Here is a 16,054-nt window from a genome sequence, read left to right as displayed (position 1 = left end):
AGCCACGACACAGCATTCTCACATAGCGGGGAAAGCCCTGTCTAATTCAGGGCACGCCGAGGTGTGAAGCCAAAGCCTGTCAGTGAAGCTTAGCAACTCCTCTCCGCTCTCCTGCAGCCATAAGATGCCCCCCCCCCCCTCCTTCTGACAATCCTCTGGCCTTGGTTTAGGTTGTCGCTGTGTAACTGGTGAGGTCATGGAGTGTGTGGTTTAAGGGTGCTATGGTGCACACAGCTTTTACCACTTCAGATTCAAAATGTTTGAGAAAGAAGAAGGAAAGAATACAGTATGCACTTTATTTTCAAACGATGTTGTGAGAAGTGCATTTTAGTAAAAGAGTGATCAGTGACATAATAAGAATACAATATGCACTTTATTTTCATAGAATTTTTGGCATTTCAGTTGTGTGTGTTCACTGTTTAGAGACTATATATAAGTAGTTTTGATGCCGTTTGTCCGCTGAGTTATCAATATAATGTGTTGATGATGGTCACATTAGACTATCCAGGTGGAACACAGCAAGTTGTCATTTTTTATTCTTTGAAAAAAAGAAAATGAAAGTGTATTTTCTTCATTGTATATTAGTCTATCTCAGTCTATGTAGGGCATGGAGACCAAGTAGGCCTCAGAGTGATACTCAGCAGCTGTTTTAGAAGATTACGCACACACACACACACACACACACACACACACACACACACACACACACACACACACACACACACACACACACACACAATGTTAGCAACGGCAACGAGGGAAAACAAGCACAGTTAACTTTACTCTGCCAATGATCGTTTATCATGGAGAAAAATATCAAAGTGCATTTCATACGGGCAGATTGTTTCACGTCTAGTAACTAGGAACAAAGTCTCCTCGCTGTGGGGACAGGGAGCCGGGGCTGGGCTAATTCTATTATACCCCGGGTTTGAACACAACAGACTTTCGGTCAATCTTTGGCTAAATTTAAATTTTTTGAATGTGCCGTGCTGAATATATACGCTTGAAGCCACATATGGAGCAGACAGAGGGACATGCAGAGACAAAGAGTGATCACTGTGAAATGCCACAGCTGCTGCCCATTAAGGCAGTTCATACATGGATGCACCGTGGTATGTTGCCCACAGGGGTAGATGTTCCACACTGACTTGCATCACCTGGGCGATGTTAACAGAAGACAATTTCCACTTGTATTTGACAATGACGTCATTTACTTTGACCTCTGACTATATACAAAGTGCATCTTTGGGATGCCGGCGCCCCGTTTCTAAGATCCCAAATCACACTATCGTCACATTTCACAAATGATTGTCTTGTGAGTCCCACAGGTCCTCTCACATGTTTAAGCATGGGTTGCAAATACAGCGGTCGTTTCAATTAGTTAAACGTGTCAAAATGAATGCGAGAGAAAATGATCTCATGTTGGAGGTTTTAGCTGGCATGTTGTCGCAAATTTGTTGAAACTGGCCCAAGATGTGACCTCTTTAGTAAGCTCTTTAGATCCAAATGCTCTAGCTGATTTTCACAAAGCCAATTAAAAGACATTTGCTTTTAAAAACCTGCAATAACAGGTTTTTATTGGGGCCATTTGGAGGCAGTGAAAACAAGCTGTAGACACGACACTGACATACAAGCTGATATGACGTAGGCAAACGGTTGCATCCAAACAAGAGTCTTGTCTTGTGTGTGTTTGACGTACGTCCAACATTCTCCCTCCGTTTAGCTCTGTTTTGCTTTCCACAAACTTCTGGAATTTATCGGGCTCTTTATCTGCTAAACAGTGACGGTTCTAGGAATCTTTAAATGGGGTGGCCCAGTTTTCCACTGAAACGCTGTGTCCTGCTCAAGTGCTTCCACGTGTTTGTGTTGTTGCTCAGAGTTTTGTTCCTTTAAAAGGAAAAGCAGCATTGCACGGCATCAATCATACAGCACTTAAATGCTTCTGATGTGTATATTAATGTTTGCTGGTGTAACGGACCGATGTCGATCTGTGGTCCGTACGGACCTCCCTTGGTTGTGGACAATAAAGTTTTATTGACGATCGTTATCGACCGGTATTCAGTAAAACTATACGATCAGGACATCAGCATTTATGCTTTCTACTTGCAGATCCCTGATAATGTTACGTTGTGAACATGAAATCTGTGCTATAATTGACTTAAGGAGAGCTAGTAACACTAGAAATTTGGCTCTATTTAGCATCAGGCCCTGAAGCCCATCACCAGATTGTTAGACACTGGCAGTTAGTCTCTGTCTCTCTATCTGATCTCCATTGATGGAAGTCATGCCAGACAGAGACAGACAGACACACAGAGTTCTAACAACCATCTGGTGCGTACAGCTGACATATGAATGAGAGGCTGCAGAGGGATGTGGCTCACTAGGCATATCAACACATGGGTATCCTTTAAAAGAAATATGATCAGCTGTAAGAAGATGATTGTGTAAGAACAACAACCCTAAACCACATGGACAAAAAACCCCACAACAGAGCCAGGATTCTTCGGTCTACATGAATCCGTAGAGCTAATAGGAGGATTGACTTCACAGTCCAGGCAATTCATTAGCACTTCATTGTGACTGTTCCTGCCAACAGGGTACAACTGTAAACTGTTGTGTCATGCCACAAAGACAGACAGACTGGTGTAACACTTGCACTCAGTGACTGGCTTTCATTTCTTCCTGTGGTGCCCTTGAATAAAATAATTAGAAAAAGGCTACCGTAAATTCCGGACTATAGAGCGCATCTATATATAGGCCGCACCTGGTAATTTTTAAAAGAAAAAATAAATTGTACATAAATAAGCCACACTTGTCTATAAGCCGCAGGTGTCCTCGTTGAAACATGAGATATTAACGCGGCAAGATGTTACAGGAAAGATTTTTTTAAACTTTTAATTAAATAAATGCCAGTAACATCCACAACTACATACATACCGCAAATGCTTTTTTTTCAGAACAGTGCTTTTAACAGTACTAAAGTTGTCTTCTTCAGTATCGGAATTGAACAGCCTGAAGGTATGTAATTACTTCGTCACACATTTTGTCGGCGAAAATACAGGAACCTACGATTGATTGAGTGATCAATGTCCTCCTGTGCACTAAAACCATTGAAGTCCTCTTCTTCAGTGGCGGAATTAAACAGCCTCAGAATTGCTTCGTTGCACTCAGTCTCTCTTTCGTTTGCGCTCTCAATGTCACTTTCCTCCCGAGGCAAATCCGCCCTTGAGCTTGCGCTGTCCGCCTCATCACGCAGCAGTCCAGCCTTTCGGAACCCGTTGGTGATGGTGGATTCTTTGACACTGCTCCACGCTGTTAGGATCCACTGTTAACAGTCGTGAGAGGTAGGTCAAACGTCAAAAGTACTTCATCCATATTTATGATGTCGTCTGGTCCAATGGAATTTTCGGCTATCTTTCTTTGAGTGAATTCGCTGAAGTTTGTAATTTTTTCCTTGAAGTCAGGAGGGAGTTGCTGACACATAGTCGTCCGTGCCCTAATTGACAGGCCTTTTCGTTGCATAAATCTGAAACACCAAGATGGTCCACCTCTAAAATCTTCAATATTCTTTTCGGTGGCGATTGTTTTAGCTTTCAGTCGGATCTGCACGGTGGAAACACCTCGGCCGTCTGCTCTCTGTGTGTTCACCCAGTCTTCAAGAGCGTTTTCAAGTTCGGGCCATCTGCTTTTCTTGCCTCTGAAAGCTTTTGTCGTCTTTTTGCAGCGAGTCAGTTCTTCATGCTGCCGTCTTCAGCGTCTCACCATCGATTCATTGATGCCGAGCGTACGTGCAGCAGCTCTATTTCCTTCTTCGACAGCCAGACGGATAGCTTTTAACATGAAAGCCGTATCATATGCATTTCTTTGTGTCTTTTCCATGATGAGGGTGCGTGCACGAAGCGCAAAATGGGTGATCTGAAGAATTAAGTGTGAGTGAGTTTGCCGAAACAGTTTCATTGGTCCACTGTGAACTGTTCGGTAATTTCACTGCTCTGATATGACGAGGTCAAATGTGTTGGCGGCGGGAAGCTAGTGAAAATCCTGTGAAAATCCATCAATTAGCCATATCGTTGTAAAAGCCGCAGTCTCAAAGCGTGTGAAAAAAAGTAGCGGCTTATATACCGGAATTTACGGTACGTCAATTTCTAATTATATACAAATGCATTTGTTTAAGAGAGAAACTCAGCTATATTGAAGAGACAGGTGAAAAAGGCTGAGTTGTGTATTGTACTCTCCACCACAATGATACAAATACACAGTGCAAGGCAAGCCACCAGAGCCTGTGTGTGTGCTGCAGACTGCACAGGTTTCAGTTAAGTTAATGTCAGCCATTGTTAGGATCTGACACACCAGACAGGCTGCTGTGTACAGCTGTGATGACTCACAGGTCAGGGAAAGGCATCCGACCAGTCACATGGCCAGATGTCCTCAGTCAGTCATGTATGGACTGCAGGCTCGCTGTGACCCACCCGGCATGATGGGTAGGTAATCCCTCCATCCACTATCAGGGCTAGGAGCACTGGTGCTCCCTACTGAACAATGTAGGAGCAGGGATCACCGCTTAATCGATCCTAAATGTTCCAGGTTAACTTTATAGCTGATAAAGCTTAAATTACAAAGTGATGTTTTGTTTTAAAGGAAATGAAAGTGAAGTAGTACTTTGAAAGAACTGAAATTACTGCTGTATTCCACCGCCAACATGTCAAGTTACAGTTCACATCCACGTCTGTTCAAAATATCATCACTTCATCATTTTATCCTATTAGACATTTGTGTGATATTGTCACAATTAGCATGTAAATTCTTGAGTTAAGGCCAAAATGGTGTTTTGAGAGGTCTCAGTGACCTTTGATCACCAACATCTAATCAGTTCAACATTGATTCCAGGTGGACCTTTGTGCCAAATTCCTGGCACAAATTCCTCCAAGAGAGTGGACAACCTCAGTGGACAAAACATAATGGCTCAGGCTCAGAGGCATACAAATAATCCTCAACTTAAGAGACAAAACAATTTGACTAAAGTCATGACTATAAGTGTAATAAAAAAATGTACTTTTGGTAACTAAAACAGGACCAACTATGAAGGATACAAATTACAAATGAAATGAAAATGTGACTAAATCTAAAAAAATAGGCCAAAATGAAGTGATTTTTTCATTAAATCAAATGGACTGGTCAGGGACAGTGCACAAAAAGATTGCTGCCCTACCAGAGACGTCTCTACATCACTGCTCCGAATATGGTCACTTCCGCTCATTGGTTTTTTGCAACATGGCAACGGCCTTAATCCAAGATGTCGAGGCTTCTAAATGGCAGTCCACAAAGCAATGCGTGACGTCACGGTGACTACGTCCACTTCTTATATACGGTCTATGGTACTGAGGGTGGGAGGGCTGCTGGGATATTTGTGTCTGCGCTGGTGCTTCGAGGATATTTCATGCAGGGCATGCCTCCATATTTAATATTAAAGTGGGATATTTGTCTTCTTCACGGGACATCATGGAAAATTTCAGCAAGAGGGGGCACACACTGTAGCATGTGACCGTGACATCGTAGGTTCAGATCTGATGTTGTCCCCCCTCAACCTCTCCAGTCTCGACGTTTAAAATGAACATCACAAAATGAATAATATCAGCCAGTAATTTGATTTGTTGGACGTTCTTATAAGGAACAGGGGGCTGGGTTAGCAGTGATATAGATGTGTCCTTGGTTTAGATGAGGAATGCCAACAATTTGTGTTGTCCATCCTGGGAAAACTGAAGGACAAGCATGGACAGTGGTTCCCACACTGTGTCCCTGTTTGATAAGGAAGAGGAGCCGAAGAAAAGCAAACAACCAACCCAAAGTGATGCCGTGCTGTCGGCCCCGGCTGAATTCCTTCATGTTCGCTGTGCCGTTACAGCGCGTCTACTGCTCTCATCCTGCTTACTGACGACATTTTTTGTCTTTCACTTCATAGTTTATAGCAACGTAACGATTCTAGATTCAATCCGGATTCAAGAATTTGAATCTGCCCTGGTTCTCATGATGTTCAGTCTTTCAAAAGAAGTTAAGAAGATGGTAAGCAGGGTGAGGGGAGCCTAGAAGAATCTTGTGTGATCAGAAATAGTATGATTAAATAGTATGATAGTATGAAAATGTTGTTTATTTAATAGTTTTTTATTTATCAATCCTTCATTTATGTAGTGGGACCTTATGATTACCATGTTTAGGATTATTTGATTGTTTGATCTTTACTAAAAAGGATATTTGTTTCTTTATAAAAATGTAAGTTTGAAGCACATTAGGATAATTATTGAGATAGTATCATGAATCACAGTGAATTTGACCAGGATTATCGTTACATAAAGTTATGATGACATGCCTACTCTTGATCCCAGCACGATTAATTTGCATCATAACCTTCCCTGATATGGACAATATTTTGTAATTGACTTTATTTGAAGTAGTCCAGTGTAGACAATCATACTACTTTGTATAGTATAATTGTAGAATCATTGGTAACATGTATTTGTAGTTATCCAGGTGTGGGCCTCTCACCCTATAATTCCTGCAGCTAATGCTGGGTCAGATTTATAATCCCTCCAGTGTGTCATGGTTCTGGAAAAACTCCAGAGGGAATATCTCAACAGTGAGAATCCTAATCAAATACCTAAACCATGTCAAATGTTCAATAGCATGTGGACAAATTCAAATCCAGTATCAAACCCACTTACTTTGAATCCATTTGAATTTCTTATCAAAATCTCATTAGGTTTACCTTTCAACAATATGACAACTTTCAAGTGACTAAAGGATAAAACATTTACAACTGAAATATGTTTAATGTGCTTTTGTTGTCAGAAACACGGCCGTTTTTACTGGGAGCCTAACGGATGTTTACAGCCTTCTACCTGATATGAGATGAGCAGCATATTGTTCATTATATGTATCTTCATTCATTCAACAGCTGTAGCATACTGGAGCTCACAAGCTACTTACTCTTAAAGTACTGAAAGTGCAGATTCAGAACAATGAAGGTGATGAGATTAATATCTATCTGGTATGAAACAATCAAATTGACATGAGCTGGAGTACAGTGGTGTCACAGAGTGATGCGTCTTCACTCACAAACAATCTTCTGCTGAATACAGAACCAGCAGCAGGGAGCAGTTTGACCAGACAACAGACTAACTTTCATTTGAACCGTTACCCAATGATCACCTCTTGTGATGTCATTTAACCAGCGATGGCGACAGTCGGCTAAAAAAACAGAACCGTGCACCACCTGTGTGTTTTACATTGCTCCTTGCTAATGTGAGGAGAGGTAAAAGGTTTGATAATAGATTCATTAGCTGAGATTAACAAATCTGGATGGTTTTCCAAAATGGAACTGACTAAACCACTAGAGAAATGTACAGACACAGTACATCTATTCCTAAACTGTAAAATCTAGTGGAACTGGTCCTGAGCTGAAGTAAACCAGTTAACTAAGTAGTGAGGCACTCAGAACAATCTCTTCTACAATCTAACAAGCAGTGAATTAGAAAGCTTTTCCAACCCATAATCTGAGACCAGTGTTGACAAAGCTTTCACTAACAAATGCACTGAGTCATGATAATTGTGCGCTCACAGAAAAGGCAACGTGATGAAATGAAGTATGGGCGCAATCAATGTAATTGTTGACACAAAAGCTGGCCCTGCTGCCCTATTTAAGATGCATTCACAGCGGTGGAGTCAATCGTCTACACTGGCGGTCCTCTGGGACATCTCGAACGTATGCAGCTCTTTTCTGATACCGAGGACGATGTCTAAACACTGATGTCATACGTTTACACTCCTGCACGTATATACAGTATCTCATGACTTTAGACGAGCTATAAAACAAGTCTGCTCAGTAGACTGCAGATCTCTGCCAGGTGTGTCTGCATCGACCGCTGCTTGTATTTGATTGAATGAATAAGAACTACAATGTTCTAACCCCGGTCTAGACCGTAAGCGTACCGGGCTTTTTTCTTTCACTTGCATGTCTCACACAACAGATACGCTTTCATGCAGATTCTATGCAGATTGGCCCTAGTCGCAGCTGTGTTCCACGGGTTCAACCGTGACCTGAAGCGTTTTGCGCGTAAAATCTATTTTTATCGACAACATGAGAACAAAAACAGGAAGAAGATGACCAATAAAAAAGGCACTAAATAAATACATTTATCTACATTTAGGCAGCGCCACCATCAAAAACGAGAGGTCCTTGAGCATGCTGTCATAACTGAGCACAGAAAATATCAGGCTGATGGGTCCAGTAGTATGTGAGATTAGCTGCGGACAGACTGACAGATGCAGGTGCATGCACGCACTCACACGTTTAAGCACATATTCTCCTTCCAGGCGTAACAACCACTATAATCGTTGTAGTTCTGTCACTCACCAGGTGGAGCAGCCCAGGTGAGTGGTTTCAGACTGATGGGTCACTCCGTCTAGAGTTCGGGTTCACGGCGTCCTTCCTTGTCCACCAATGAGCTGAAAGTTAACAGCACCTGATGAAAGATGAAAAGACACACATTTTTCAACCTCAGTTTTACTGACACATTTGAAGTCACACTGATATCCAAATGACCGGCAACAAAACCAGTGTTTCTGCACTTCCTATGTATGAAATGTGGATATGTGCTGTAGTGTACATGTTTGTGACTGTGGTCCAGGCTTATGGCCCGCGTGGGTCAGGGTCACTGACCTGCAGACCCAGCAGAAGCATGAGATCCTGGTGTGACTTCAGAGTTCATACATGGGGTCAGAGGAAACACTGGCTGAGGGTCAAGCTTGGATGATGTTACTGTACGACCGGCTCTCATCACAGCCTCTGTTCATGTGCTTTATCAAAGCTGCTCATACGCACACAGACTACTCTACTATTTAGTGCTGCTGGCAAAAATTTTGAGCAGAAAACGGATTTCAAATCTGAAAAATCCGAGCTCATCATACATAGCAGCGTTAGATCATCAACTGGGTTTGCAATAAAACTAGGGCTGCACAATTAATAGAAATGTTATCAAATTCGTACTACGGCCTAGTTTCAAAATCGCAGGGTGCAATATTTGTGAAAGGCAAAATGTGTGTCAAAATGTTGAATGTAATATTGTGGTGCTGCAGAGATGCCCTGGCCTGCACATCGTGTTCTACAGACTGAAGAACATGTCTTTGTTTAGTACAGATCCCTGCAGAAATCTCACCCTAATCATTTAAATACATTTTTCAATGAAAATAAGAATAACAATGTAAAAACAATCAATATTCCAGCTAATATCGCTGGAATGTTGCTGGAATGTCAGTCCGAGTTGGTGGTGCTGAGAGAAGGTCTATATGATGATGTCAAACCAGATGTTGCACAACATGCAAGAGGTGTGTGAGATATGTGACCCATAAGCAGAGTATTAGTGTATAATAATGCAGGACAGTAAGGAAGCAGCTATTTCACTCAGGAGCCGAGTGCAGAAGTTCATAGGACACAGCTGTCCCTCGGTTATCACTGGCTCCAGTCTGCAGTGTGGTTCATACACTCAACTGATGAACTGAGAATTATGCAGAGTAACAATCACACTAAATGATGTACTTGTGCACCATTGAACTATACATGCGTGTAACAGAAATCACGCCCCCCCCCGCAAAGAGAAATACAATTGGCTAATACACATTTTGAAAATAAGTAAATCTTTTTTTCTTTGAAAAAATAAATGAATGACGTAAAAAAAACAGGAAATAGACAAGTATCATTCCGCTCAGTTTGACAAACAGGTTAGCTAGACTGAAAAAAAGAAGCTTTATTTCTCCATCATAATCCACCCATCCATTATCTTTAACCGCTTATCCTATTCAGGGTCACGGGGGGGGGGGGGGGGGGGGCATCCCATCTGACATAGGGTGAAACAGGGCTGACTCCCATCATAATCCCCCCGTGGTAGAATTTGACCAAATGTACCATTAAGCCCCAGCTCCCTCCTCTCCGGCCCGCTGATGCTGACTGCAGCTGTCAGGAATAGCTGCCTGACGATGTGTGCCCCAGATGTGGGCTCATCTGGCTCCCTGTGCATGTGATAAACTGGTGAGAAATCAGCCATCGGGGGAGTGCTACCGCTGACTTCTTGTCATTGATCTCCACCAAAAAACACCTCCTTAACACTGCGACCAGACGTTTTACACTTATTTAGCGTATCAGACACGTGTTCACACTGGTGCAGATTTTTAGAGACGTGCTGAAAAACTGTTTCTGACAGTTGAGGGAAATTGATGATCATAACCTGAGCATGTTAAACCACAACACTACGCTCCCCTTGTGCATAGTGGTGTAGGCAGTATCCTCAGTAAATGATCATACAAATATATAAAAGGAGAGGCAGAGTAATACTCCCACCAGATCTAGCAGAATACTGGCTGTAACTTCCATCTACCAGAGGTGTATACATGCATTTCAGTTGTTTTTATATACATTATTAACAGTGCTGAAACAATCACTCAACTCATTGACTTGTTGGCTGATAGAAAACAAATAAACTGATTTACCATATTATTTTCCAACTGAAAAAGACAAATGTTTGTATCTCAAAAGTGAAGATTTCTGCTGACCTTGCATCTTATCTCACATCAAGGTAAACTGAATAATTGTGTCATTGTGTGCATAAGGAACTTGAAATGAGCTTATTAAAAAGATATATACATTTCTGGATGTTTTATAGGCCAAATAGCAATTGAGCAATTAATAAACACAACAATTGATAATGAAAATACTCGTCAGATGGTAAAATAGTATTTAAACTAACTTCTTCCCTTCATAGACTTCACATGTAGCCTTAATGTGTGATAATAGTCCAACCAATACTGGATTTTAGAGGAGTTAAAAATCCAATACAACATAAACATATAACATAAACAAACATTCCTGATCCTTTAGATTATATATATATATATATATATATATATATATATATATATATATATATATATATATATATACATATATATATATATACATATATATATATATATACATATATTTTAAGAATTGTGACCAAGTTGCATAATAAGCAGTACATTTTACAGTTGCTCTCTGGTGGACATACAATATAATGGTGAGGCATCTCTGTAATGCAGTGATTTGCAAAATCTCTGAAAGGGATGTATTTACCCAGACTGCACTTCAGCTTACATGTGGTTATGAAAATGGGTCTATCGTCCTGATGGTCTGCAGCCAAATGATTATTGTTTACTTGCTTTAAGTTATAACATGAAGAAAATGATGACTCATTTCAGTTTTCACTGTCCAACCGTTATCTCCCCAGTACACAGCTGTGATTGTGGCACATCTTTACAGACATGCAAATGTGTGGTCTCATGAGAAACATCTTTCTGCTATGCACATAAAAAATAAATATAAACAAATAAATAAACAATACAACTCCAATTCAACCTGAATTCCTCTAAGCTGTTTGCCTGAGGCACAGGAAACAAGTTAGTGTGCATAACAGGTTCTGTTGTGTTAGTTTGTATCCGCCCCAAAGCACAACCTGCAGAAATCTTCAGCGCATTTTCGTAAATACGCAACAATGAGAGCGTAATAATACGGTGATAAGCGTGGCACGCGGTAACAACAGCGGAACAAACGCAGAACATCGGAAACCTTGTGGCATCCACACGGAACCCAAGAGAGAAGAGTGTCTCTAACGTTACTACACAAAGCTCAACTAGCATAGCGAGCTAACATGCTACGGTCCTTTGGACACGTCGAGGCAAAGCAACACACGGCACACTGAGTGTACTAAAAAGAGGTAGCGTTCGCTAGCTAAACGTCTTAGAAATGCTAGTATACGTGTACGTATTTTTTGTAAGAGACTTCTTTCATTTTAACAAGGTAAAGAAGATGTAGTAACGTAACGTTACATGTAAGTGACTTAACCACAATGTAACAACGTTTTATTGAGTCTAAATAAGGGGTCCGTAAGCGGAAACAAGCCAATAAGAGCTTTAAACGCTGTAACTTGCTAAGCTCAAACAGGGGACGTACCACTTAGGTTAGAAATGTCACCGACGGCTTCCTCTTCTTTATCTGCCGGTAACTCGGTGAAGTGCAGAGCGACTCTCGGGAACACATGTATCTCCAACAAGTGTCCGAGAGTGTAGAGAGTTAGAGAGTCAAAGATATCATAAAGTGAAGATGTGATGTGTGAGAGGGAAACTGGCTCATCTTCCGGCTCTGCGAAATAACGCATGCGCCGTCGGGCAAGACAAATAGTTTGCCATTAGACATTTAAAAATAAAACATGACACGAATGGTAGTTGGTTTCAACAAAAATCGACATTTCCATTAATTCTCCATCCTGGAAGCAATATGTGAAATTCACGTATGAGTACATTTGTGGTATCCGAAAAAAAGAGCAGAGTGAGAGTTCTTTCTTAATCTCCTGTCTTGCTACCGCGAGCGTAATTTAATTACAATTTCTTTATAGGACTCTGCCGCCATCTAGCGGACAACCAAATAAGGTTCGCCTATAGTGAGTTAATCTCTTTTGACTGAATTACAGTTGCATTAACCACAAGCACTACAAAACTGTAACTTGTAACAGTAACTTGTTTGGGAAAGATTCTCAGAAATCACAAGTAAATATAAAAAATGCCATATGACCATCGAGTTGAATTAACACTTCTGACTGAGTCTAATAAAAACCCAATATTCACAAAAAATGCAGGATTTAGCGATGTAACTGGTGTTTCTGTTATTCAGCATTGAACATGTTTTTATCTGGAAACCACTCCCAGATATGGTGAGATTGCTGAATGGGCCTGCAGGGCACAGGCTCAGAGGCCAAGGGGCCCGTCACAAAGCGTGGTTAAAAAACGGGTTTGTCCTGATCATGTTATTTTTCTCCTGTGTCTTAATACTATTGAGTAACTAATTCAATGTTGTATTTAATTTATCTATCATTTCATTTCATAAGTTTGGGGGGGCTTTTACATTTACTTTTATTGTATTTGCAAAAAATCCAGATAATCATTCCTCTAACTAAGGAGGAAAACAAACAATAATAAAAAAGGGGTAAAAAAATCTATGCAAACATAATTAAGAAAAATACAACAGGTGAAGCTTGATCTTTTCTGGGCTTTTACCGCCAGATGTGCCGAGGGCTTCACTTCACTCCAGCTGTCACGGTGTGGTGCTTTACACCAGCAGGTGGTGATCAAGTGCTGTGCTTTACAGTAATTCCCCATTTTCTACATGCCACTTCATCTCATGCAAGTTAAACTTGCCACCATAAGATTGATTCCCTTCATTGAATTGCAAACAGTCAGTTAAAAGCTAAAATGTTTAAGACCACATTTAGCTGCACACATATGTCCATAGATTTTGCACAACATATATCAAGGAAGTTTTATCAATTGTATCATATATGTGTATGTGTGTGTGTGTGTGTGTGTGTGTGTGTGTGTGTGTATGTGTGTGTGTGTGTGTGTGTGTGTGTGTGTGTGTATGTGTGTGTGTGTGTGTGTGTGTGTGTGTGTGTGTGTGTGTGTGTGTGTGTGTGTATTAGAGGCGTTTTGGTCCTCAGATATGTAGCTGTGTTTTTATTTTGGTAAAAGCAGGTTACCCCACGTAACCCCTGCCACTGTTTAGGTCAAAATAATGATGCTTATTAATCTTCTGGCACTTTTTCAAACTTCAGCCACACTGCACTGGATCTCACGTGTACATTTGTCACCCACCCATCCCCTACCCCCTTCCTCACCCATGCATCAGTCAGATCTGTCTATAAATCTGCTCTCACTTTAATGAGTAGAGAGGTAATCAACAAGAAGTGATGCCAGGCGTGGCAATAAATTCTGCAGGAATGCTAATTGGGGTTTTGAAGGGTCAGAGGACTGTGCCCGCGACATAAAGCACCCTCTCACATGCTTCTCTCACAATGTGCTTTTCATCTCACGCACCAATGTTTGTTCCATTAGGGCACTGAATGAATCAACATTAATAGATTTTAGCATAAAAAAAAAACATACATTATTTTACATAAATCAGTTTTTTTTTGTTTAAAGGCTTCTGGTATTTAAATATCTGATCTTATTCTTCATTCTTATAGAAAGCATAACAAATAGTTATCATGGAACATATCTGTGCTGCTTAATGGTTTAAATGAAACATTGAGAAAATGTGGAGAAAACCTCTGCTGATGTGGTGGAAGAAATGTAAAGATTTCATCATCCATTGTGCCGGGCCACAACAAATCCACCTTTTGTTCGGCTGAATCTTAATTACTGTTAATCACAATTAACCAGCCAATAAAGTAGATGGAATTAATGGACAATTGGGGGCCAAATGACCATTCTTTACCCTAACAAAAACCCAGAGAATGGAGGCAGAGAGAGTTCTATAATAAGCAGGGCTTGGTGATCAGAGGAGAGGAGAGCCTCGAAATGGCCCCCAAAAAAAACAAAAGAAATGTGTCCAGAGGGGAGGATTACATTTATCGGGGCTGCAGAGCCACCGTGCAGACAGAGACGGGATCACAGAGGGATAACTCACAGGGAGCAGGCTTAGCGGAAAGGGAGAGAAAAAAGCCGAGGCAATCTGAAAAATAAAAAGAGAAAATGCATAAAATAGGACAAACATTTTTTTTTTTAATTATTATTATTTTTTGTTGTATTTTGGAACATGAAATTGCTAATTATGTCAACAATGATTCCGTAAAATTGTTATCTCCAGAAAAGATTTGCCCGGGCTTTTTTTCTTTCTTTCTTTTTTACGGCGTGCAGCATTTTAAAATGAATTAATTAGGCGATCACTGCAATTACTGTTTATATTGTTGTTAATGAGCCCAAAGGCAAGTGAGCTGCACTCATCCAAATTACACTCACGAGGCATGGAGCCAAGAAAAGGTCCAAAACCGCAGTGTTAAACATTCCCAGAGTCGTCCTGGTTGAGAGCTAACCCGGAGCACACTGGAACCTTCCATTTCCTCTTTAAAACACATCTTTCCCATTAATCTAAATACAAAAAATACAGCTTCTAAACTTTTTCTCTTAAATGTTGTAAGTCCAACACAGCACCACTGATCTGCCACACAGTTTAATATGCGTACAAAGCTCAGATCACATCACTGTGTCAGTTTGCTAATTTTTACCATTTCACTTTCCACTTTGTCAGGCATCTACCTATCTCAGCTTTCTTCCCCCCCGTCTGCCAAAATTGGTCTGGCATTTACTGTCTGCATCCGGAAAAGCACAATAGCTGAGCGTTATAATGGAAAGGTCTTATTGTAAATATGATAATTCCATCAGGTGCTGTAATCGGGTTTCTGAGTGAGTGACACGCACGCATCCCTGCTGCCGGAGAAATGCCCGTCCTTTTGTTTATTATTGGGGAAAATGTCAAAGCTGTGGAGTAAAACAGTACAGTGGTATCAGAGAGTATGTATCTGCAAGCAGGTCGAAGCACTTTCACCCCACAGTCACACACATTAGAACAGACAGTGTGTCGATGAACGGATAACGCTTCTTTCTTTCCTTCTTTCCTTCCTTCTTTCCTTCTTTCTTTCCTTCTTTCTTTCTTACGTCACTCTAATACATGGTGTAAATAGGTATGAAAATGACCTTATTGTAACACTTTCTATGTCTATAATGCATTATAAACATTCTTACAATGAATTATTATGTACAATTACAGTTAGAAGCACCCATAAATGTGCATAATGCTTTATAACAACAATCATAACACATCATAAAACATCGTATGACGACTTGAAAGGTCAAAGATCAAAATATTTGATATAATCAAGGACCATAGTGTGTTATTATATTATAATTTCCCCTAGTTGTAATATATTCTCATATTCTACATTCTGATATTTTTCATAATGCATTATAGCCACTGTCATAATGCCCTATATTGTGAAACTATAAAGTGGTCATTGTTTGCGTTATGTCTGTAATGTCTGTTACAACTTCTCCCAACCCAAAGTTCATCAACACTGACGACAAAGAACGCATAACGTCCAGCACACTGTCACAAAACATGACCATTCATTTTCTGTCCATC

At 40.6% G+C, this 16,054-nt stretch overlaps 1 protein-coding gene across 1 annotated transcript in view; it reads right to left on the bottom strand.

Moving 5' to 3' along the window:
• Positions 1 to 12,188, bottom strand: part of ncalda (neurocalcin delta a) — a 69,161-nt gene extending 56,973 nt beyond the window's left edge. Inside the window, exons 1-2 of the mRNA XM_068735378.1 lie at positions 12,035 to 12,188; positions 8,408 to 8,516 (exon numbers count right to left, since the gene is read on the bottom strand). The gene's annotated coding sequence lies outside the window, so the exon portion shown is untranslated. The remainder of the gene's footprint in view (positions 1 to 8,407; positions 8,517 to 12,034) is intronic.
• Positions 12,189 to 16,054: the final 3,866 nt, after the last annotated feature.

The sequence above is a fragment of the Cebidichthys violaceus genome, unplaced genomic scaffold (genome assembly GCF_023349555.1).
Source record: "Cebidichthys violaceus isolate CVI_PGR_0920_01 unplaced genomic scaffold, fCebVio1.0.p SCAF_7, whole genome shotgun sequence".
NCBI lineage: Eukaryota > Metazoa > Chordata > Actinopteri > Perciformes > Stichaeidae > Cebidichthys > Cebidichthys violaceus.
Note: the sequence above shows the minus strand (reverse complement) of the source record. Positions and strands in the feature narration are given on the sequence as shown.